Raw genomic sequence first — 23494 nt, forward strand, 5'->3', positions numbered from 1 at the left:
AGAGGTTCTTGATTAGTCAGGACATCAAAGTTTACAGGGAGAAGGCAGAAGGAAGGGATCATATAGGCACCATGGTAAAGTGGTGGTTAGCACGACAGTATTACAGCTCGGGATATCCCAGAGCTCAGAGCTCGATTCTGGCATCCTCTGTGAGGAGTCTTTGTGCACCCTCCCCGTGGAACATGGAGGTTTCCTCTGGGTGCCCCGGTTTCCTCCCCCAGTCCAAAGACCTACCAGGTCGGTTAATTGGTCATTCCAAATAAGTTAGGACAAAATTGGGGTTGTGAGTTGCTTGGGGGACGTGGCTGGAAGGGCTGGTCGGGTCTACTCCATGCTGTATCACTTTAAATAAAAATCAGCCATGATGCCATAGTGGAGCAGATTTGAAGGGCTGAATGCCCTCATTCTGCACCTATGTCTTATGTGTTAAGGTCCTGAATACTAGAAAAACTCAGCAGGCCAGGCAACATCTACGGAGGAAAATTAAGAGTCGACGTTTCCGGCCAAGACCTTTCATCATGACCTGACTTTCAAGTCAGTACTGATGAAGGGTCTCACTCTGAAACATCGAGTTTTTATTCCTTTCCGTAGATGCTGCCTGGCCTGCTGAGTTCCTCCAGCATCTTGTGTCTATCCTCCAGTATAGTTCCATATCGGACCACTACGTGGAAAGAATGCACTGGATTTCTGTAGAGGAAGATCCCACAACCGTTGCCGGGCTGGGTGTCAGCCAATTTTCTTGTTTTTTTTCTTCTTTCTTTAACGTTGCTCTGCACATGTGCCCGAGACCAGCATTTATAGCCCCAGAGAAGGTGGGGGTGAGTGTTTTGAACCGATACCTTATGCCCTGCAATCCTTCGCTGGAGGCGCTCCCGTCGGGGAGGGAGCTCTGGGATGTGCGCCCGATGACCATGAAGGTCGGCTGCTGCATCTCCGAGTCTGGTGGGGCATGACGAGGCCGAGGTCCTCCCTCGGGTGGGAGGGAGGCGGCGGGTTTCGGGAATTCCTGGTGGGGAAGCAGACCGGAGCGAGCGAGCGAGCGGCACAGTGCGTTACTGCAGCCGCGGGAGGTGGGGGAGAGAACGGCTCCCCCTTCCCTCCCGTCCCGCGTCCCGCTCTCTCCTGCCCACCGAGCTCCCACTGGTGAAGTAGGGGCAGTGACGGTGACCGTGATGATCCACGGCGGCCTCTCCGTCAGTGTGGTCATCCCTCTGCATCGGTCCCGTTCAGATCGGGAACCATCCTCCGGTTCCCGTCCCGACCACAGGTAAACTCCCTCCTCTTTAACCGGTGGGATACATGTAATTATACATAATCACATATATATGAAATAGTATATAAAGTTATAATGAAGACGATTCCCCCTTTCCCGGGAACGAGAGCGGAATCACCACTCATTTGTTGTGGGGATCTGAAATCTCAAGCGGATCCCACAGTGTCTGTTACACCAAAAGATCCCGACCTTTGCCAGGCAACCGACACCAGGCGGTTGCTAAGCAACAGCGTGATTTCACCCGCCCTTGCTTTCTCCGTCGAGCAGGGCGGTCGGCTTCGGGCGGAAAGATCCGGGATTGCCCCTCGGATCCGGATCCGGGCCCGGGGAGCTGGGGAACAGGATTCGGGTTTGCAGCGCAGGTCCCGGCTCTGTGTTCCTGCGAAGCCCCCGGGCGAGGAGGTATGCGGGCGGAGGGGGTGAGAGGATGGTGTGAGTCCCTCGGCCTCTGATCGTCTCCTGGGGTGGGCCGGTGATTTCCCCGTCCCGTTGCGAGCGAAAAGCCGCAGGAAGCGAAGGCTTCGCTGCGAAAGGAGGCCCAAGGCCGCTGTGCACTCAAATAAAGTTATCTCCATTCCCGGGCTCAGCCTTCACCACCTCTCCGCGAATTAGACATCCTTGTAAGTTTCTTTTAATCGTGTTCACAGACTTAAATAGCACTGAAACAGGCTATTCGGCAAGACTCTCCTTGTGTATCACAACTCCTACCTGAACTCGTCCCATTTGTTCACGTGTGGCCCATTTTCCTCTGAACCTTTCCGTCCACGAACCACACCAACTGTCTTTTAACATACACAATGCCGGACTAACTCAGCAGGTCAGGCAGCATCTTGGGAGAAATGACATTTCTGCGCGAGATATACTTTCATCCGGGGTCAGAGGTTCATGAGGAGTTTCTCCAGCGTTTTGTATGTGTTACTCAGCAGCTGCAGAAACTCGTGTCTTTTAAATGTAATTCTTCCTATCTCCTCGACTTTTGCAGGCAGTCTATTCCATCTATACACCACCCTCTCCACAAAGAAGTGGACACTCAAGTCCCTTTTTTAAAAAATTCAAATTATTATTACTATTTATTCTTATTTTACAAAGCAGCGCAGCATATCACAGAGCAGATACAGTACAGCGTATTTACACAGCCATCCCACGACAGGAAAAGAAATAAAACTTAGAGACAGAAAGGTGTTCTAATTTAAGTTTAAATTAACATACAACCAAAATTGATCCCACGCGTCTTGCACTTTTTCCTCACTGTTAATTCTTCCCAACATGTGTTCACATGATGAAATCTTAATCGTTTCCTCAGTCCATTCCCTCACAGTGGGGCATCTGGGTTTTTTTTTCCAGTTTTGCAATATAATTCTTGCAACTGTGATGAGACCCACCTTCATGAGGTATCATTGTCCTGTCACCCAGGAGACAAAGCTGTGGGCACAAGGGCAGTGTGGAACCCGACCAATTCCCCAACAGATCAAGAATTCTACACCAAAATGGACCTTTTAAATCTTTCACCTCTCACCTTAAACTTATCAGAATCAGATCTATCATCACAATGTGAAATTTGTTGTTTTGTGACAGCAGTGCACGGACATAAAATTGTAATAAATTTCAATATTGTAAATATAAAGGAATAATAAATGTTGTAATGCTGAGGCTTGATATGGCATTGGTCAGACTATATTTGGAGTACTGTGAGCAGTTTTGGGCCCCATATCTAAGGAAGGATATGCTGGCATTAGAGAGGGTCCAGAGGAGGTTCATGAGAATGATCTTGGGAATGAAAGGGTTAATGTATGAGGAGCGTTTGATGGCTCTGGGGCTGTACTTGCCTGAGTTTAGCAATAGGAGCTCATTGAAAGCCGTCGAATGTTGGAAGTCCCAGACAGTGGGAGAGCCTAGGACCAGTGGGCATAGCTCAGGATGAGCTTTAGTACAGCGGAGAGGGGTAACTTCTTCAGCAGGAGGGCAGTGAATGAGTGATATTCATTACTACAGATGTATGTGGAGGTCCAATCATTGGATATTGATAGCAAAGGTTAATAGGTTCTTGATGAGTAAGGGGAGTAGGCAGGAGAATGTGTTTCAGAGGGAAAATAAATCAGACTTGATGGGCCAAATGGCCTAATTCTGCACCTATGTCTTATGGTCTAATAACAGCGCGGTGTTCATGGACCGTTCAGAAATATGATGGTGGAGGGGAAGAAGCTGTTCCTGAATTGGTGATTGTGGGACTTCAGGCTGCCATACCTCCTTTCCAATGATAGTGACGAGAAGAGGGCATGCCCTTTAGTCTTGATTCCACAACTCTTAAGACTGTGTGCTTTCATCCCGTCATCAATTTGTTCACCTCTGTGAAATTGTTTCTCAGTCTCCTGTGTCACTGAGTGATGTCCACATCTGCCCAACATCTCCCGATAACTTAGGCCCTTGAGTCCTGTAAATATCTTCATAAATCCACCTTGCCCTCCTTTGACCTTAATGGTATCCTTTCCATGAAAGGGTTAACAAAACTGTATCCAGTGCTCCTGCTGCAGGCTCACCAACTCTTGTACAGGTGGTGATAGGCTCTGGCAGATGGGGATTGAGGAGCTGGCTGGGACTTTTCTTCCTTCCATGGACCACACAGCTCTGAAGGTTCTGAAGAGGAGGCAGAGTGGACAGCAGTGTCACACTGGGCCAATTGGCCTGCGTGGTAAACATTTTCCGACGTTTATGCACGACAACAACCTTTTCCCTCAATGTCAACAAAGCAAAAGAGCTGGCCATTGACTTCAGGAGGCCCTTGCTCCCGTCATCATCAATGGTGTTGAGGTTGAAGGGTTGGGAACTTCAAGTTCTGAAGGGTGAACATCAGCAATAGCCGGTTCTGCTCTAACCACATTGATGTCACAGCCAAGAAAGCTCACCAATCCCTCTATCTCCTCAGGAGGCTAAAGAAATTTGTCATGGTCCCATTGACTCTTCCCAATTTTTATTGGTACCCCATGGAGAGCATTGCGAGTGGATGCATCACAGCTTGGTATGGCAACTGCTCTGCATGTGGCCAGAAGAAACTATAGAGAGCTGTAGACACAGCTCAGCACATCACAGAGCCAGCCTGCCCTCTATAGAGTCCGTCTATACTTCTTGCTGTCTCAGTAAAGCAGCCAGCATAATCAAAGACTCCACCCATGGCCTGAAAGCATTTCTTTTCTCTTTAAACCTTTTTATTAATTTTTCCAAAATTATAAACAAAATAACAATGCTGATACAAAGAGATTGGAATAATCTTATTGTTAATAAACATATATAAAAAAGATTTCAGGTAACACAGGTATAATAGACTTCCAAACTTATGATGTAATTAATCATAAAGAAAAAAAATGAAAAGAAAACAATACAAAGAAAACACCCCCCCCAAAAAAAAAGAAAAAAAAAGAACTAAATACTAAACCCAAAAAAGCAAACGGAACAAAACAAGGCTAGACCAATATCTTAAATCAAACACGTTCAGTAATGTCGTCAACTCTGCTCCTCTACTCATACATTTTAAGTTAATAAGAGGAACTCGGAAAGGTCAAATTACAGCATATGAAAATGTTGAATAAATGGTTTCCAAGTTTCTTCAAATTTAACCGAAGAATCAAAAATATCACTTCTAATTTTTTCTAAATTTAAACATAATATAGTTTGGGAAAACGGCCTGAAAGCATTTATCACCGGGCACAAGGAAAGCTTCTATCCCACCGTTATCAGAATCTTGAATGCAGCTTTTGTACGATAAGCTGGATTCTGGACCTCACAATCTACCTCAATATGAACACAAAATACTCTGCAGATGTTGGGGTGAAAGCAACACTCACAACACGCTGGAGGAACTCAGCAGGTCAGGCAGCATCTGTGGAAACGATGAGTCGATGTTTTGCCAGAACACTTCGTCAGACGAGGGTTCCGGCCCGAAACATCGACTCATTGTTTCCACGGATGTTGCCTGACCTGCGGAGTTCCTCCAGCGTGTTGTGAGTGTTGCTATCTCAATATGATCTTGCACCTTATTGTTTACCTGCACTGCAGTTTTTCAGTAGTTTCTACACTTAATTCTGAATTACTATGGGCTAGCAGGAGAAGTTCATGCAGACAGTGAGAGTTGTACAGGATGGTGGTGGGATTCATGGACGTGGCAAAGGGTGTAGGGGCTGGAGGGGGATTCACGGAGATGGCGAGGGGTGTAGGGGTTGTTGGGAGCCAGGCTGTGGGGAGATATGGAGGGACCACTGCATAAGATTGGAAAAAGTTGCAGAAAGTTATAAACGCAGCCAGCGCCATCATGGGCACTAGCCTCTCACCAGCATCGACGATACCTTCGAAAGGCAATGCCACAAAAAAGCGGCATCTGTTATTAAGGAGCCCCAACACCCAGGACATGCTCTCCTTTTATTGCGAACATCAAGGAGGAGTTTCAGGAGCCTGAAAACACACACTCAATGTTTCATGAATAGGTTCTTCCCACCTGCCATCAGATTTCTGAATGGACAATAGAAACATAGAAAATAGGTGCAGGAGTAGGCCCTTCGGCCCTTCGAGCCTGCACCGCCATTTATTATGATCATGGCTGATCATCCAACTCAGAACCCTGTACCTGCCTTCTCTCCATACCCCCGATCCCTTTAGCCACAAGGGCCATATCTAACTCCCTTTTAAATATAGCCAATGAACTGGCCTCAACTGTTTCCTGTGGCAGAGAATTCCACAGATTCACCACTCTCTGTGTGAAGAAGTTTTTCCTCATCTCGGTCCTAAAAGGCTTCCCCTTTATCCTCAAACTGTGACCCCTCGTTCTGGACTTCCCCAACATCGGGAACAATCTTCCTACATCTAGCCTGTCCAATCCCTTTAGAATTTTATACGTTTCAATAAGATCCCCCCTCAATCTTCTAAATTCCCGCGAGTATAAGCCTGGTTGATCCAGTCTTTCATCATATGAAAGTCCTGCCATCCCATGAATCAATCTGGTGAACCTTCTTTGTACTCCCTTTGTGGCAAGAATGTCTTTCCTCAGATTAGGGGACCAAAACTGCACACAATACTCCAGGTGTGGTCTTACCAAGGCCTTGTACAACTGCAGTAGAACCTCCCTGCTCCTGTACTCAAATCCTCTTGCTGTGAATGTCAGCATACCATTCACCTTTTTCACTGCCTGCTGTACCTGCATGCCCACTTTCAATGACTGGTACATAATGACACCCAGGTCTCGTTGTACCTCCCCTTTTCCTAATCGGCCACCATTCAGGTAATAATCTGTTTTCCTGTTTTTGCCACCAAAGTGGATAACCTCACACTTATCCAAAATAAATTGCATCTGCCATGAATTTGCTCACTCACCTAGCATATCCAAGTCACCCTGCATCCTCTTAGCATCCTCCTCACAGCTAACACTGCCGCCCAGCTTCATGTCATCCGCAAACTTGGAGATGCTGCATTTAATTCCCTCGTCTAAGTCATCAATATATATTGTAAACAACTGGGATCCCAACACTGAGCCTTGCGGTACCCCACTGGTCACTGTCTGCCATTCTGAAAAGGTCCCGTTTATTCCCGCTCTTTGCTTCCTGTCTGCCAACCAATTCTCTATCCATATCAATACCTTACCCCCAATACCGTGTGCTTTAAATTTGCACACTAATCTCCTGTGTGGGACCTTGTCAAAAGCCTTTAGAAAATCCAAATATACCACATCCACTGGTTCTCCCCTATCCACTCTACTAGTTACATCCTCAAAAAAATTAATGAGATTCGTCAGACATGATTTTCATTTCACAAATCCATGCTGACTTTGTCCGATGATTTCACTGCTTTCCAACTGTGCTGTTATCACATCTTTGATAACTGACTCTAGCATTTTCCCCACCACCGATGTTAGACTAACCAGTCTATAATTCCCCGGTTTCTCTCTCTCTCCTTTTTTAAAAAGCGGGGTTACATTAGCCACCCTCCAATCCTCAGGAACTAGTACAGAATCTAAAGAGTTTTGAAAAATCATCACTAATGCAACCACTATTTCTTGGGCTACTTCCTTAAGCACTCTAGGATGCAGACCATCTGGCCCTGGGGATTTTTTCTGCCTTTAATCCCTTCAATTTACCCAACACCACTTCCCTACTAACATGTATTTCCCGCAGTTCCTCCATCTCACTGGACCCTCAGTCCCCTACTACTTCCAGAAGATTATTTATATCCTCCTTAGTGAAGACAGAACCAAAGTAGTTATTCAATTGGTCTGCCATGTTCTTGTCCCCATGATCAATTCACCTGTTTCTGACTGTAAGGGACCTACATTTGTCTTAATCAATCTTCTTTTCACATATCTATAAAAGCTTTTACAGTCAGTTTTTATGTTCCCTGCCAGTTTTCTCTCATAATCTTTTATCCCTTTCCTAATTAAGCCCTTCGTCCTCCTCTGCTGGACTCTGAATTTCTCTCAGTCCTCAGGTGAGCCGCTTTTTCTGGCTAATTTGTATGTTTCTTCTTTGGAATTGATACTATCCCTAATTTTGCATGTCAGCCATGGGTGCACTACCTTCCCTAGTTTATTCTTTTGCCAAATTGGGATGAACAGTTGTTGTAGTTCATCCATGCGATCTTTAAATGCTTGCCATTGCATATCCACCGTCAACCCTTTAAGTATCATTTGCCAGTCTATCTTAGCTAATTCACGTCTCATACCTTCAAAGTTACCCTTCTTTAAGTTCAGAACCTTTGTTTCTGAATTACCTATGTCGCTCTCCATCTTAATGAAGAATTCCACCATATTATGGTCACTCTTACCCAAGGGGCCTCTCACGACAAGATTGCTAATTAACCCTTCCTCATTGCTCAATACCCAGTCTAGAATGGTCTGCTCTCTAGTTGGTTCCTCGACATGTTGGTTCAGAAAACCATCCTGCATACATTCCAAGAAATCCTCTTCCTCAGCACCCTTACCAATTTGGTTCACCCAATCTATATGTAGATTGAAGTCACCCATTATAACTGCTGTTCCTTTATTGCACACATTTCTAATTTCCTGTTTAATGCCATCCCCAACCTCACTACTCCTGTTAGGTGGCCTGTACACAACTCCCACCAGTGTTTTCTGCCCCTTAGTGTTATGCAGCTCTACCCATATCGATTCCACATCATCTCGGCTAATGTTCTTCCTTTCTATTGCATTAATTTCCTCTCTAACCAGCAATGCTACCCACCTCCTTTACTTTCATGTCTGTCTCTCCTGAATATTGAATATCCCTGAATGTTGAGCTCCCATCCTTGGTCACCCTGGAGCCATGTCTCTGTGATCCCAACTGTATCATATTCATTAATAACTATCTATGTTATTCATTAATAACAATGAACCCATGAATGCTTCCTCTGTAATCTATTCACTTTTTTTGGCATTACTTATTTAATATATTTTTAATATATGCTTCTTATTGTAATGTATAATTTTATTATTATATATTGCAATGCTGCTGCAAAATAACAAATTTCATTATTTATACCTATGGTATTAAACATGATTCTGAGGTCATGGAAGGGTAAGGCAAAGTTATGGACTTTGGGATAGGGGAGGGATTTGAAACGTGCGCAGTGAAGGCCCTTCAGACCCTTTGAACCAGCTTGTCAATCATCAGGGTGTGAACCTCAGCCCAGCTCTGCTCCAGATCCTGTCCTTTGGTGACCCATGTGTTTCCTCCTGTCCCTGGGCTCAAGGCTGTCCATTCCCAGACCTCCTGCCAGTATACCACAGTCACTAGCATTGGCACAGGTCTGAACAGGTACATTGCATAACTTGCAGCACCATCACAGGCACAGAGCGTCAGGCAAGCTGTGTTCCCAAGAAAGAAAAACATACATTAAAAATAAATTACAAACATAAGAGATTCTGCAGATGCTGGAAATCCAAAGCAACACATACAAATTTCTGGAGAAACTCATCAGGTCAGGCAGCACCTGTGGAAATAAATAAACAGTTGATGTTTCAGGATGAGACCCTTCTTCAGGACTGGAAAGAAAGAGGGGAGACACCAGAATAAAACGGTGGTGGCAGTGGAAGTAAGGTAACTAGAAGGTGAAAAGTGAAGCCAAGTAGGTCGGAAAGTCAAGGGCTGGAGAAAAGGGAATCTGATAGGAGAAGAAAGTGGATCATAGGAGAAAGGTGAGGAGGAGGAGCACCAGGGGGAAAGGTAAGAGGCCAGTGTGGTGAATGGAGGAAGAGGGAAGGGGGAGGGGTAAAGAAAGAAAGAAAGAAAAAAAATTGCCAGAAGGAGAAATCAATGTTCAAAGACCCTTCACTCCTTTGTCTGGTCTTTTGGCTCCCAAGGGGGGTTTGAGAGTGAATGAGTGGGAAAGACATGAGTTGACATTTATAAACACAGAGAAATTCTGTAGATGCTGGAAATCCAGAGAAACACATACAAAATTCTGAAAGAATTCTGTAGGGCAAAACACAGTTGATATTTGGGGCCAAGACTCATTATCAGGACTGGAAAAGAAGGGCGAAGAAGCCAGAATTATACAAGAAAGAAACACAATTGGAACTAAAATGCAGTCTATCATAGTTGCAAAATAGTCACAGCAATCAATCTGTTGCTATACTGACGTAGTGATTAGGATTATGCAGGTCGGATGAAGAATAGCTGTTTCTGAACCAGGTGGTTTTGTACCTCCTGTCTGATGGGAGCTGTGAGAAGATGCCATGGTGAGGATCTTTGATGCTGCATTTTGCCTTCCTTAACCCTATGAACTTGTGTTGCATCTTTGAAGGATCCATGGGTGTGAACTCAAGATCCTTTTGTTCCTCAGCCTTGATAAGAATCCTGCCATTAACCCTGTACCACTGTCTTCAAGTTCAAACTTTCAAAGTGAATCACTTTACAGTTATCCAGATTGACCTCCGCCACCTCTTACCCCAGCACTACATCCTATCTATGTAACCTATGACAACCTTCAACACTATCCAGAGCACCACCAATCTTGTCTTCATCTCCAAACTTACTAAACCAGCCTGGCACTTCCTCGTCCAAGTCATTTACAAAAATCACAATGAGACAGGGGTCCCAGAACAGACCCCTATGGAACACTACTGGTCACCGACCTACGGTCGGCATAAGGTCACCCAGTACTGCAGGTCACCAATTTTCTGTAAATACCTGGGTATTATTTAATTTTCTGTAAATACCTGGGTTTCTGTCTCTCTCCTCAGATCGTGAGCCCTAGACCCCATCGCAAAAAATGGATGATAAAAAACATTTTCCCTTCTCATCTCTAATCCTTCTCCTAATATGTCCATGTTTCTCTAGTGTTTGACCAATCTGCTAAGTGAACCAAGTGCTGTTTACACCACTGGGGCCCCTCTGGACTTTAATACACCTTCAATTCTCAACTGCCTCTGTTCAAGCCTCTCCAATCTGTCTCAGATCATTGCATGAGTTCTCACAAACTCTGCTCGGCAAACTTGTCATCACCTTCAGAACTGAGATAAAACGGTTCAATAGCAACTGCAAAGCACAGTGCTAATTTATTCTGTCTGTATCCTTTCCCATTCATTTCCTTTATGCTGTTTAAGCTTTGGAGTATTTATAGAACCATTTGGAGGCTTAAGTACAGCTGTTCTGTCTCCGGGCACTAAACTAATAAATTATGTTTCTTCTGTGGAATATTAATCATTCTTTGGGTTTGAAAAGCAATGTTATTTTTGAATTTTATTCCGCTTCCACAACAGTAAAGTCTGAGATCTCAAAATCCCAGATGCACTGACCACGAAGCTCATTAACTGAGAAAGGGAACGATGTGTTCTATAATCAGTGTAGTCATAACGGATTGAACAGCCATTCAGAATCAGAATCAGAATTAGAATCAGAATCAGAATTGGAATCAAAGTCAGAATCAGAATGAGAATTATAATTAGAATCGGAATTAGAATAGTGAAACAGTGTTCATGGGTTCATTGTCCATTCTGAAATCTGATGACAGAGAGGAAGGAGCTGTTTCGAAAGCATTGAGTGTGGATCTTCAGGTTCCTATACCTCCTCCCAGGTGGTAGTGAAGAGACCATGTCCTGGATGGTGATGGTTTTTCATGATGGATATCACTTTCTTGAAGAACTGGCTATTGGAGATGTCCTCGATGGTGGGGTGCCTGTGATGGAGCTGACTGAGTCTACAACATTCTGATGGTTCTTTTGCTCAATGTCCATAGGAAATCTTCCCACCTCTTTCAGCCAAACCATCCATTCTCAAAATGTAGGCGCCACCAGCATTCACAGCCCTTGACGTCACGGTGGTGGGCCACTGCTGTCCTTGTGGAGCTGCAGGGGGAGTGTCAGGATTTAGACCCCATGATATATTTCATGCAGTGGGTGCCCACCGCGCTTTGTGGAGGCATTGAGTTTGGGGGATGCAGATGGAGTGGAACCACAGCGCAGTCTGTCGAGAGCACACACTATAGCAGCTGTGTACCAGTAGTGAAGGGAGGGAGTGCAAGTGGGGGGGGGGCATGCCATTCAAGGGGTTTCCTTACACTAGGCAGTGTCGATGTTCCTGAGATGTTGGAGGTTAGTGGGGAGGTCTCATTACACCACTGATTCATGCCTTGAAATTGGTGCACACACCTTGGGGTTTCACTTTGGGGGAGCCATAAGACATCGGAGAAGAATTAGGCTGTTCCGCACATTGAGTCTGCTCTGCCATTTGATCATGGATGATTTATTTTCCCTCTCAAACTTATTCTCCTGGTTCTCCCTGTAAACCTGTTAGTCAATTACCTAACCAACTTCGATTTAAATATATCCAATGCTTTTGGCCTCCACAACCATCTGTGGCAATGAATTCCATAAATTTAGCACCCTCTGACGAAAGAAATCCCTCCTCATCTCTGTTCCAAAGCGATGCCCCTGTATTCTGAAGTTCTCCCACTATTGGAAACATCATCATGTCTGTTCTAGCTAAGTCTTTTAATTCTTGGTAGGTTTCAATGAGATCATCTCTCATGCTTCTAAACTCTCAAGATTACATACTGAGAACCATCCAACATTCCTCATATATTAACCACAACCACAAGAAATTCTCCAAATGCTGGAAATCCCGAGCAACACACAGAGAATGCTGGAGGAACTCGGAAGGCCAGTCGGCATCTATGAAAATAAACAAACAGTTGACTTTTTGGGCCGAAACCCTTCTTCAGAACTGGAGGAGAAGGGGGAGGATGCCAGAGTAAAAAGGTGGAGGGAGGGGAAGTAAGACCAGCTAGAAGGTGATAGGTGAAACCGGGTGGGTGGGAATGGTAAAGGGCTGGAGAAGAAGGTATCTGATAGGAAAGGAGAGTAGATCATAGGAGAAAGGGAAGTAGGAGGAGTACCAGGGGGAGCCGACTGGCAGGTTGGAGGAGACAAGAGGCCGGAGTGCGGAAATAGAAGAAAAGCTGAGGTGGAGGATATTTTTTTACTGGAAGTTGGAGAAGTTGATATTGATGGCATCAGGTTGGAGGCTAACCAGACAGAATATAAAGTGTTGCTTCTCTCTGAGGGTGGCCTCACTGTGTCTCAAGAGGAGGTCATGGACTGACATGCTGGAATGGGAATGGGAATAGCAATTTAAAATGTGTGGCTTCTAGGAAGTGGCCATTAACCATTAACCCTTTCATTCTTGTAAACCTCCTCCAGATCCTCTCCAAAGCCAAGACATTCTTTTTTAGATAGGTGGCCCAATGCTCCAAGTGTGATCTGCCCAATGCCTTACAAAGCCTCAAGCTGATATGATAGTTGCAATTAAGAGACAGTGAGATACATACATGAACGTGCAGTGAATGGAGGGATACGCAGCTTCTAATTGATTGTTGTGAGCACACAGGGTATGTGGCTGGCCCAGCCAAGAGGAAAGTTTAAAGGAGATGTGGTGGGAAGAGGGACTGTTTTTTAACATATTCCTGGAATGGTCAGCCAGAGGTGATGCAGGAAGCTGACACAGAAACATAGAAAACCTACAGCACAATACAGGCCCTTCGGCCCACAAAGCTGTGCCGAACATGTCCTTACCTTAAAAATTACCCATTGCCCTCTATTTTTCTGAGCTCCATGTACGTATCCAGGAGTCTCTTAAAAGACCCGATCATATCTGCCTCCACCACTGTTGCCAGCAGCCCATTCCATGCACTCACCAGTCTCTGCGTAAAAAACTTACCCCGACATCTCCTCTGTACCTACTCCCCAGCACCTTAAAACAATGTCTTCTCATGCTAGCTGTCTCAGCCCTGGGAAAAAGCCTCTGACTATCCGTACAATCGGTGCCTCTCATAATAATGTACACATGATGGAGGGGTTTAAGAGGATGTATGGTGGACAGCGAATGGAGGGATCTGGAGATGTGCAGGCAGATGGGATTTTGTTTTTGCAGGCTGCAGCGGCTGGTCCTGACCCCAGGATGTCAGTGGCGGGAAACTTAGTGACAGGAAGTGGGAATGGACTTTATCAAACCATAGAGTCCTCGAACACTGCAGAACAACAATAGGCCCTTTTGCTCATCTAGTTCCACCTAGTCCCAGCGATCTGCACCTGGACCATAGCCCTTTCATCCATGTACCTATGCAAACCTCCTAAATGCTGCAATCGAACCCACATCCAGCCCGTTTCACACTCTCACCACCTTCTGAGTGAAGTTTCCCCTCAGGTTCCTCTTAAATATGTCACCTTTCACTCTTAACATACTACCTCCAGTTGTAGTCTCACCCAACCTCAGTGGAAAATGTCTGCTTGCATTTACCCTATCTATATCCCTAACAATATTGTACACCTCCATCAAATCTCTCCCCCTCCCCCAACCCCCCATTCTTCTACGGTCTAGGGAGTGAAGTTCGAACCTGTTCAACCATTCACTAGAACGCAGGTCCTCAAGACCCAGCAACATCCTTGTAAATTTTCTCTGTACTCAGATTCGCAGTGCAGAGGTTAGGAGTTAAACCCTGCTGAGACTCGGCCAGGCTTTAAGACTGTGTCGAACCACATATGAATCATGAGGAACAGGGAAAAAAGAAGTTTCACAATCACAGAACTTTCCACACTGTGTCACAAGGGTGGAATCTAACTGCATTACTGTAAGCTCCCAAAATCCAGAATGGAATGAAGAGCAACAGCAGATCTGTTTTAGTGACGGCAATTGAGGGAGACGACTCACCTTTCTCTAGCAGTTTAAATCAGCTTCCTTTAAGGCCTCTTCTGTTTCTTACGTACTCTGCGAAAGCCCTTAAAATGTGAGATTAATTCGACATATCCTCTGACAAGTGATCTGAAACCGATGCAAGGCTGTTAGTGTTATCTGAGTGTTGGGAAGGTGCCCCCAGCCCCCCCTGCTGCAGCGCTGCGAAGGAAGGGAAGGGGGTTCCTAACCTGGGGTCTCCGGACCCTTCAGTTAATGGTGGGGGTCCATGGCATAAAAAACGTAGGGAACCCCTGGAAGGTGCAAGCACAGCAACGCAACACAAACACAGGGATCTGTTGCACAGCAATATCACACAATCTGTAACCCGAAGGCGTCGAGACCGCGTGCTTGAAGACACCTTTTACGGACAGAGGAAGAACTAGGCCAAAAATGGCACATCAGCAATGTCAGATGTTCTAAATTTCATAGCACAAGAGATTCTGTAAATGCCGGAAGTCTTGAGCAGCACACACAAACACAAAGTACTCGAGGAACTTAGAAGGATAGTCCCCAGAGAAATCTGTAACATACTGTTTGAGGGGGCAGTGGAAGCACAGACTCCCTTAACATTAAAGAGGTATCAAGGTAGAGCGGGTAACAGACCAAATATGGACAAAAGGGTCTGGTCTACATGGGTACGTGATGGTTCACATGGATAAGATAGGGTGAATGCTCTCTTCTCGCTGCTGGCATCAGGCAGGAGCTACAGGAGCCTCAAGTCCCACACCAATAGGTCCAGGAACATTTATTACCCTCAACGATCAGGTTCCTGAACCAGCATGAATAACCTCAATTACCTCAACACTGAACTGATTCCACAACCTACAGAGTCACTTTCAAGAACTCTGCAACTGAAGTTCTCAGTTTTTATCTATCTGTTCATTTATTTCTCTATATGTTTATTTATCGGGTTGTTTATTTATTCATTTCCCATTTATTTATTTATCTATCTATTGATTTATTTATCCATTTTTTTTTGTATTTTCACGGTTTGTTTTCTTTTGCACAATTCTTGTTTGTCGGTCAGTGTGTGTGTAGTTTCTCATTGATTCTATTGTATTTTTTTTTGTTCTACTGCCAATGGCTGCAAGAAAATCAATCTCAGCTTGGTGTATGGTGAGTTATGCAGTGTGCACTTTGATAATAAATTTACTTTGAACTTTCAGCTGGCTCTGGGATCCACTATTCTATGGCTGACTTGAATAGGGCATATGTATGTGGCCCTGTTGAGTCCATATCTAGAATATTGTTGAGATTCAGTCTTCCCACTACAGATGCACTGGTTTGTGCTGGGGCAGGGAGGGTGATGGAAGTGCCCAGGATCAGTTTGTAGGACTGGATTTGTCCACTGTGGAGAGATTAATCGAACTGGGACAATTCCTTAGGCACATGAGACTACCGGTGCTGGAATCTGGAGCAACAAGCAAACTGCTGGAGGAACTCAGCCAATCCAGCATCTTTTGTGGGTCCAGTGGTGGGGGGAGGAACCATCAATATTTTGGGTCAAGACCCTACATCTCTGGGCCTCTTCAGTCTGAAGTTTAAGAAAGTTAGAAGAGATCACATTGAGGTAAACAAAGTACTCCATGAGCTTATCAAACCAGGTGCGGGAAGGGTATTTCTCTTAACTGGGGTGTCTCAAACCAGAGGTCGGAGGTCGTATGGTCAGGGGTCAACTAAACATTACTTTCACTGAGGCTAGTGAATTTTTGTAATTCATGAGTAGGGGCTGAGTCATTGAGTGTGCTCAGGGAAAGATGGATGGATTTTTGGCTCTGAAGTGAATTCGGGGAAATGGGGTTGGTGCAAGAAAGGGGTGCTGAGGCAAAAAAAACAACTTAATGAACAGTGGAGCTCTCATCTCCTGCCATTCCTTGTGGAATTGTGTTTCTTCCTAGTTTCTGCTTTGGGTTGTGGAAGAGCTACATGTCCTGCTCTTCAAACCTATGCATCAATTTTCATCACTCGATGGTATTGGTTAGTAAACTGGCCAGGCCCAGCCCAAGGGGTGGGTGTGTGTGTGTGTGTGTGTAAATCAGAATCAGGTTTAATAACACTGGCCTATGTCATGAAATTTGCTGTTTTGCTGCAGCAGTACATTGCAATATTTTATGTTTGAGCTCATAGGACTAGATGTTTCAATCCCTTTGATAAGCAGATCCCAGCTCAGGTCATAGCATAGAGATCTTGAGGTGGGGATTGAAGGGTGGAAGGTGCTCCCCAGGGGTGGTCAGCTGGGCACCACCCTTCCCCTTCTCAGATGTTTCGTCAGTTTAAGCCCAGTATGTCTCCAGAGGGCTCAACAGTGCGACCCGGCATCCCAGGTGCAACCCAGTTGCCGTCACTCCTCTTCACCTGTAACCAGTGACTGCTTCGCTCGGCTACCTCCAAGAGTTCTTTTATAGCTTGCCTGGTCTCAGACGCCCAATCCCTTCAGCAATCTGACTGCGGATGTAGCGACAAGTCCTCTGCAGCCAACATCTACTGGGAAGATCTGCGCCTTCCGTCCACGTTGCTTAGCATCTGCGGCCAGCTCAGCGTACCTTACATGTTTCCGCTCATACACCTTGCAGACCGCATCTTCCCAGGTCACTGTGAGCACTGAGATTACTACAGCCTCCAGACAGGCTGCTAGACTACAAGACTGAATCTGTTCGAAGTGTGGTAGTGGCTATCTTCTGGGGGAAATGCTAGCCTTTTGTCAAGATCGACAGCCACGTTCCGGTCGCGAGCAGGCCTGACACCAGCCGTGTCACTGAGGGTGCCACTGTCTGTCCTTGCTGGACAAAGGGGATGGTGGTTCTTCCAGTCATACGGGGTTTAGAGTTGTTATTCAGCCTTTGCTTCTCCACAATGGATGTCAAACATTTGAGGACCTGGTTGTGCCTCCACGTGTATCTTCCTCGAGTGGGGCTTACTTTGCAAGATGAGAGGACGTGCTTGAGTTTTGCTGTTCTTCCACAGAGAAGACAAGCTGGGTCTTTGCCGAGTCACTGGTTCAGATTTTTGGAAGCTGGGAGAACATCATAAACAGCTCTTATAAGGAAGCTAATCTTTCTTTCTTCCTTTTCCCATAAGTCTTTCCAGCTAAATTTTCTTTTCTCAGTGTTTTTCCACCTTGCCCACTGTTGCTGTTTTGCCTGAGACACTGCTCTTGCATACCTCATCCGCTCCTCCCGTCACTGTACTTCCTCCACCACCATAGCTCACCCTTGCTTTTGTGTTGTTGCCTTTTCCCAAATGGGCCTATTTGAGCCTGTGCCAAGGACCCTCTTCCAGATTGCACCTGGCCCACCATGTCCCACCAAACCTGAGTGCTGCTTTTGCCTGTTTTACTGACTCTGCTGGACACCACTTTCTCCCTGTTAAGGTCCTGGGCGCAGTATCCTGGACAACACTGTCACGGGATTCCGAGAGTCATCTCAAGTCTCGCCTTGGCACACTTGAACTCTTCAGTCAGCCCCGTAACAGGCAACTCCAGAGCTCCTTTGCCATACAGGTAGATGTTACTTAGCGATCTGGGAGGTCCATCCACTTCTTAATGAACTAACTGTCCTCTCCAGCTTTTCAACAGCTGAGGGAGCAATCCAAACTGAAGGCACCAGGGCTTGAGGTTTCCTGGCAGCAAGGTCTTAGCGTGGCCTTAAGCCCTTTGATGATTTCTTCTCTCAGCAGTTTCACTTGATTTGTATTACTGGGGTTTACATCATACCAATGCCCCAAGCTTTTAACTGACACTTCTGACACGGTAGGAATTACTTTCCCATCCACATGGAACTTATAGTCGACCAGCCTTCCCTTGACTTTAGAAATGTTTCTAGACTTCTTTGTTTTAATCGTCATTTGGGCCCATTTGATGTTTGAATGGAGCTTCTCAGACAACAATTTGGTACATGGGATGGTAGTGTCAGGATAGTTAAATCATCCATAAATGCTCAGGTTGGTGGTAGGCGTAGTCTTGACTTCAGTCGTTCTCCTCCTACTACCCATTTAGAAGTTCTAATGATTCCTTCCATTGCCGTGGTAAAGGCCAGTAGAGAGTTGGTGCAACCTGACCTTATACCTGTCTCCACAGGATGCCTGACTGTGTTGTACTCTGCGGTTATCAATGAGACCTGGTGATCTCGAAAGTAGGCTTTCACCAGGGTTGTAACACATTTTGGTGCACAGAAGAATTCGAATGAAGACCACAGGAGGTTCTGCGAGACTGACCCAAAGACATTGGCTAGGTCTAAGAACAAATCATAGAGGTCTCTTCTTTCCCTTTTAGCAGTTTGTATTTGATGCCAAATTATGCTTATGTGTTCCAAGCAGCCAGAAAAACCCAGCATCCCTGCCTTCTGCACATGTGTGTCAAAGAAGTTATTTTGCTCCAGGTAAATAGACAACGTTTGTGCTATGACACTGAAAAATATTTCCCTTCAACATTTAATAAACGTATTTGCCAAAACTGTCCCATTTCTGAGGAATCTTTCTTTACGAATTAGAATTCCTTCTGCCCGAAATAAGTTTATTCTTCCAGGCCACCTTCATCTGTTTCCATAAGAAGTTCAGGACTCAGTGCATTTTTGTAGAGTTTGTATGGAACTCCACCTGACACTGACGCAGCCCTCGCTCGCTTTACGACTTTTATTACCTCACTGTGTCTGGGGGGACTGATGTCAAATTGCTGATGTGGAGGGTGGATGGGTGGCATATCTGAAGGTGGTGAGATGTGTTCAGCTCTCTGGCTGTCTGAATATGTCAGCTTCAGATGATCTTCCAACTCTTCCTTTGACATCTTAAGTGTTTCATTCTTCTGCTTTGTGAAAATGCTTTTCACGAACTCGTAGGGGTCCTTATATAACTGTGTCCAAGTATGCTTATTCTTCTTTCTTCAAAGCCTAAGGTTTTCTGCCCTCCTTGGAGTCAACAGTCATGCCTTTAGTTCCGCCTGCAGGATGTTGACTCTTTCTTTTTCCTCCATGGTTGACTTTCTCCACTGTTTCTTCAATTGTCATCTCTCCTTAATGAGGCCCCTATCTCATGTCCTGGGAGATGGGGATCCTTAATGATGGATTCCACCTTTCTGAAGCATTGCCTTCTGAATGTGTCCTGGATGCTGGGGAGGCAAGAGCTTTTTCCAATCCTGTGCAGTGCTTCTCCATATTAGATGGTGACACAACTAGTTAGAATGCTGTCCATGGTACATCTGTCAAAATTTATGAGTGTCTTCGGTGACTTACCAATTCTCAAATTCCTCATTTCCTGCTTCAATTTGTTGGGCCCAGAATTGATCCTCAGAGATGTTGCCACCCAGGAAATTGAAAATGTTCACCCTTGCACTTCAGGTCTCTCGATGAGGACAGGTGTGCGTTCCCTCGATTTTCCCTTCCTGAAATCCACAATCAATTCCTTTGTCTTACTGACACTGTGTGCAAGGTTGTTGTTGCGACACCATGCAACCAGCTGATCTATCTCGCTCCTGTACGCCTCCTTGTCGCCATCTGAAATTCTGCCAACAATAGTTGCGTATCAGCATATTTATAGATGGCATTTGAGTTGTGCCTGGCCACACAGTCATGGATATAGAGAGAGCATGAGTATGTGTATTTGAATATGAGTGAGTGTGTGTGTGTGTGTCTCCCACCTCCAAATTGAAACAGTACCATAACTTTCATTCTGAACATCCACTGGCCAGGAGTCTGAGTCAGGCAGGGACGTGCTTTCCTTCTCTGGAAGTTTGGAGGCATTTAATGCTTCATCCTGTAGAACAGTTCCAGGTCCCTGAACTGCCTGGTTAGACTGGAGAAGTTAAGAAGATCACAGAGTCATGCACCATGGAAAGAGGTCATTGACCCAACTGATCCACGTCAACCAAGATGTCAATCCAAGCTGGTCCTACTTTCTAAACCTTTCCTATCCACGTTCCTGCCCAAAGTATGATGGCACAGAATCCTGACCAGTTGAGAAGGCAGGAAGGTGTCTCATTAGCAGACAGTTCAGAGGACACGGATTTAAAAAAGGAGCAAAATATTTAATGGGGATACAAGTATTTTGGGACAGGAATGGTGGAAGTTTTTGGTGGAGCCAATGGATCCTCAATTCTGAACAATTAGCATAGTTCTGTGTATCTTGCGTCAGGAAGGGTCTTGGCCCAAAATGCCATCTGCTTATTCCTTTCCATAGATGCTGCTTGACCTGCTGAGTTCCTCTAGCATTTTGTGTCTGTTGCTCTGGATTTCAATCACCTGCAGAATCTCTTGTGTTTATAAATCTGTTGGAGTTTGTTGAAGAGGTAACCAAGAAGACTGATGAGTTCAGGCTGGCATGTCTTGTTCAGATGGACTTGAGCAAGCCCTTGCCAAGGTCCCACTTAGAAGGTTATTCTGGAAAATTAGACACATGGGAACAAGTGTGAACAAGTGAATTGGATAAGTAATTGACTTGATGGTGGACATCTGTTTCTTGGACGTTCATCTATTATGCGGTTGATATAGTTTTGTAACTTACAGTTATATTTACGCCTTCCTTGCAAAACTCTGATTAGTATCTCCTCCAGTGATGATCGACACTGGTGCACTGGCTTAGCCCACTGCTGTACTCCCTCTATACCCATGGCTGTGTAGCTAGCTATAACTCAAATGCCATCTCTAAATTTGCTGATGACACAACCATTGTTGGTGGAATCTCAGATGGAGATGATAGGGCATCCAAGAGTGAGATATAGCAGCTAACTGAGTGCGTTCAGTAACAACCTTACACTCAACATCAGTAAGATGAAAGAGCTGACTGTGGACGTCAGGAAGAGTAAGATGAGGGAACATGAACCAATTCTCATAGAGGGATCAGAAGTGGAGAGTCTGAGCAATTTCAAATTCCTTGGTGTCCTGATCTCTGAGGATCTAACCTGGTCCCAACATATTGATGCAGCTATAAAGAAGGTAAGACAGCGGCAATATGTCATTAGGCTTGTCACCTAAGACACTCAGAAACTTCTGTAGATTTACCCGGCAGAGCATCCTGACAGGCTGCATCACTGTCTGGTGGGTTGGGGGTGGGGTGTTGCTACTGCACAGGACCAAAAGAAGCTACAGGAAGTTGCAAAATTAGTCAGAGGCATCTTGGGTACTAGTCTCTCTAGTACCCAAGGAGCAGTGCTTCTGAATGGCAAAGTCCATTGTTAAGGAACCCCATCACCCAGGACGTGCCCTCTTCTCATTGTTACCATCAGGAAGGAGATACAGAAGCAATTCAGGGACAGCTTCTTCCCCTCTGCCATCTGATTCCTAAATAGACATTGAACCCATGAACACTACCTCACTTTTTATTTTATATTATTTCTGTTTTGCACTATATTAAAATGTGTATATATTGATTTACCTTTTTTCTTTCTATATTATCATTATACTGCATTGAACTGCTACTGCTATGTTAACAAATTTTACAACTTGCGCCACTGATAATAAATCTGATTCTGATTCTGAAAGGAGAGCTATAAATAGCGGTGTGCCACAAGGGCCAGCTCTGGGAACTTGTTCATCATTTATATAAATGATTCGAATGAGAATGTACAAGGCATGTTTTTATGTACAGCTCCATGAACATCTGCAGATGACACTAAAATTGGTAGTATCATAGACAGTGAGGAACATTATCAAAAGTTACTTTTTTGGGCATAGGATAGATCTTCAGAATTGTTGACACCCAGGAATTTGAAGCTGCATACCCTTTCCATTGCTGATTTCTTGATGAGGATTGGTGTGTGTTTCCATGACTTACCCTTCCCTGTAGCCCATAAGTAATTCTTTGATCTTACTGACATTGAGTGTGAGGTTGTTGTTTCAACACCACTCTACCATCTCTCACGTCTGTACTTCTGCTTGTCACCATCTAAAATTTTCCCAACAGTGGTTTTCTCATCAGCAAATTTATAGATGGCATTTGAGCTTTTTGTAGCTATACAGTTGTGGCTGATAAGAGAAGTCATCGGGCATCGTGAGGAAACCATAGAAACCATAGAAAAACTACAGCACAGAAACAGGTCTTTTGGCCCTTCTTGGCTGTGCCAAACCATTTTCTGCCTAGTCTCACTGACCTGCACATGGACCATATCCCTCCATGCACCTGCCATCCATGTATCTGTCCAATTTATTTTTAAATGTTAAAAAAGAACCCGCATTTACCACCTCGTCTGGCAGCTCATTCCATACTCCCACCACTCTCTGTGTGAAGAAGCCCCCCCTAATGTTCCCTTTAAACTTTTCCCCCTTCATCCTTAACCCTTGTCCTCTGGTTTTTTTCTCCCCTTGCCTCAGTGGGACCTACAAATGTTAACCATCCAAAATGCAGAGTTTCTATCTGTTTACTATATTTGGGGTAATACCAGCATTTATTGCTCATCCCTCATTGCTCTTCTACTGGAAACAACTCTGCTAATATTAGTGATTTAGATGAGAATGTACAAGGGTTAGTACATTTACAGCTGAAAGGAAAATCGGTTGTGTTGTTGACCGTGGAGATGGTTATCAAGATTCACGGCGGGACCTTAGTCAGCTGGGTAAGTGGGCTGAGGAATGGCAAATGGTGTTTAATCCAGATAAGCGCGAGGCGTTGCACTTCACGGCACAGTAAAATAGTAGTCAGCAGAACGCTGTCACTGAGCCAGCAATGAAGATTCAGTTCTGCTGCTCTCTGTAAGGACTTTGCATGCTCTCTCCATAACTCACTTTGCTTTGGGTGGTCCAGCTTCCTCCCACATTCCAGGACTGCACTAGTAAGCTCTGGGTATGCTATGTTGGAGCATGCCGACATTTGCAGGCTGCCCCCCAGCACATCCTCGGACTGTGTTGGTTGTTGCTGATGTATTTCACTGTATTATTCAATATTTTGATGTACATGTGACAAATAAAGTTATTCTTTGGGAAGTTAAACCAGAATAGGACTTACACAGTAAACAGCACAGCCCTGGAGAGTGCTATGGAACAGACATCAGAGTATAAATAGACAGTTCCGTGAAATTGGTAACACAATAGAA

General features: G+C 45.0%; 1 protein-coding gene across 5 annotated transcripts in view; it reads left to right on the forward strand.

Annotated features, from left to right (window-relative positions):
- Positions 1–23494, forward strand: part of LOC140198269 (regulator of G-protein signaling 3-like) — a 138850-nt gene that overhangs the window by 19557 nt on the left and 95799 nt on the right. Inside the window, exon 1 of one of the 5 annotated variants that reach the window (XM_072259326.1) lies at positions 1655–1675. The exons of the other annotated variants lie outside the window; for them this stretch is intronic. The gene's annotated coding sequence lies outside the window, so the exon portion shown is untranslated. Of the gene's footprint in view, positions 1–1654; positions 1676–23494 lie in introns of those variants that run through there. 5 annotated transcript variants of the gene reach the window in all.

The sequence above is a fragment of the Mobula birostris genome, chromosome 5 (assembly GCF_030028105.1).
Source record: "Mobula birostris isolate sMobBir1 chromosome 5, sMobBir1.hap1, whole genome shotgun sequence".
Lineage (NCBI taxonomy): Eukaryota > Metazoa > Chordata > Chondrichthyes > Myliobatiformes > Myliobatidae > Mobula > Mobula birostris.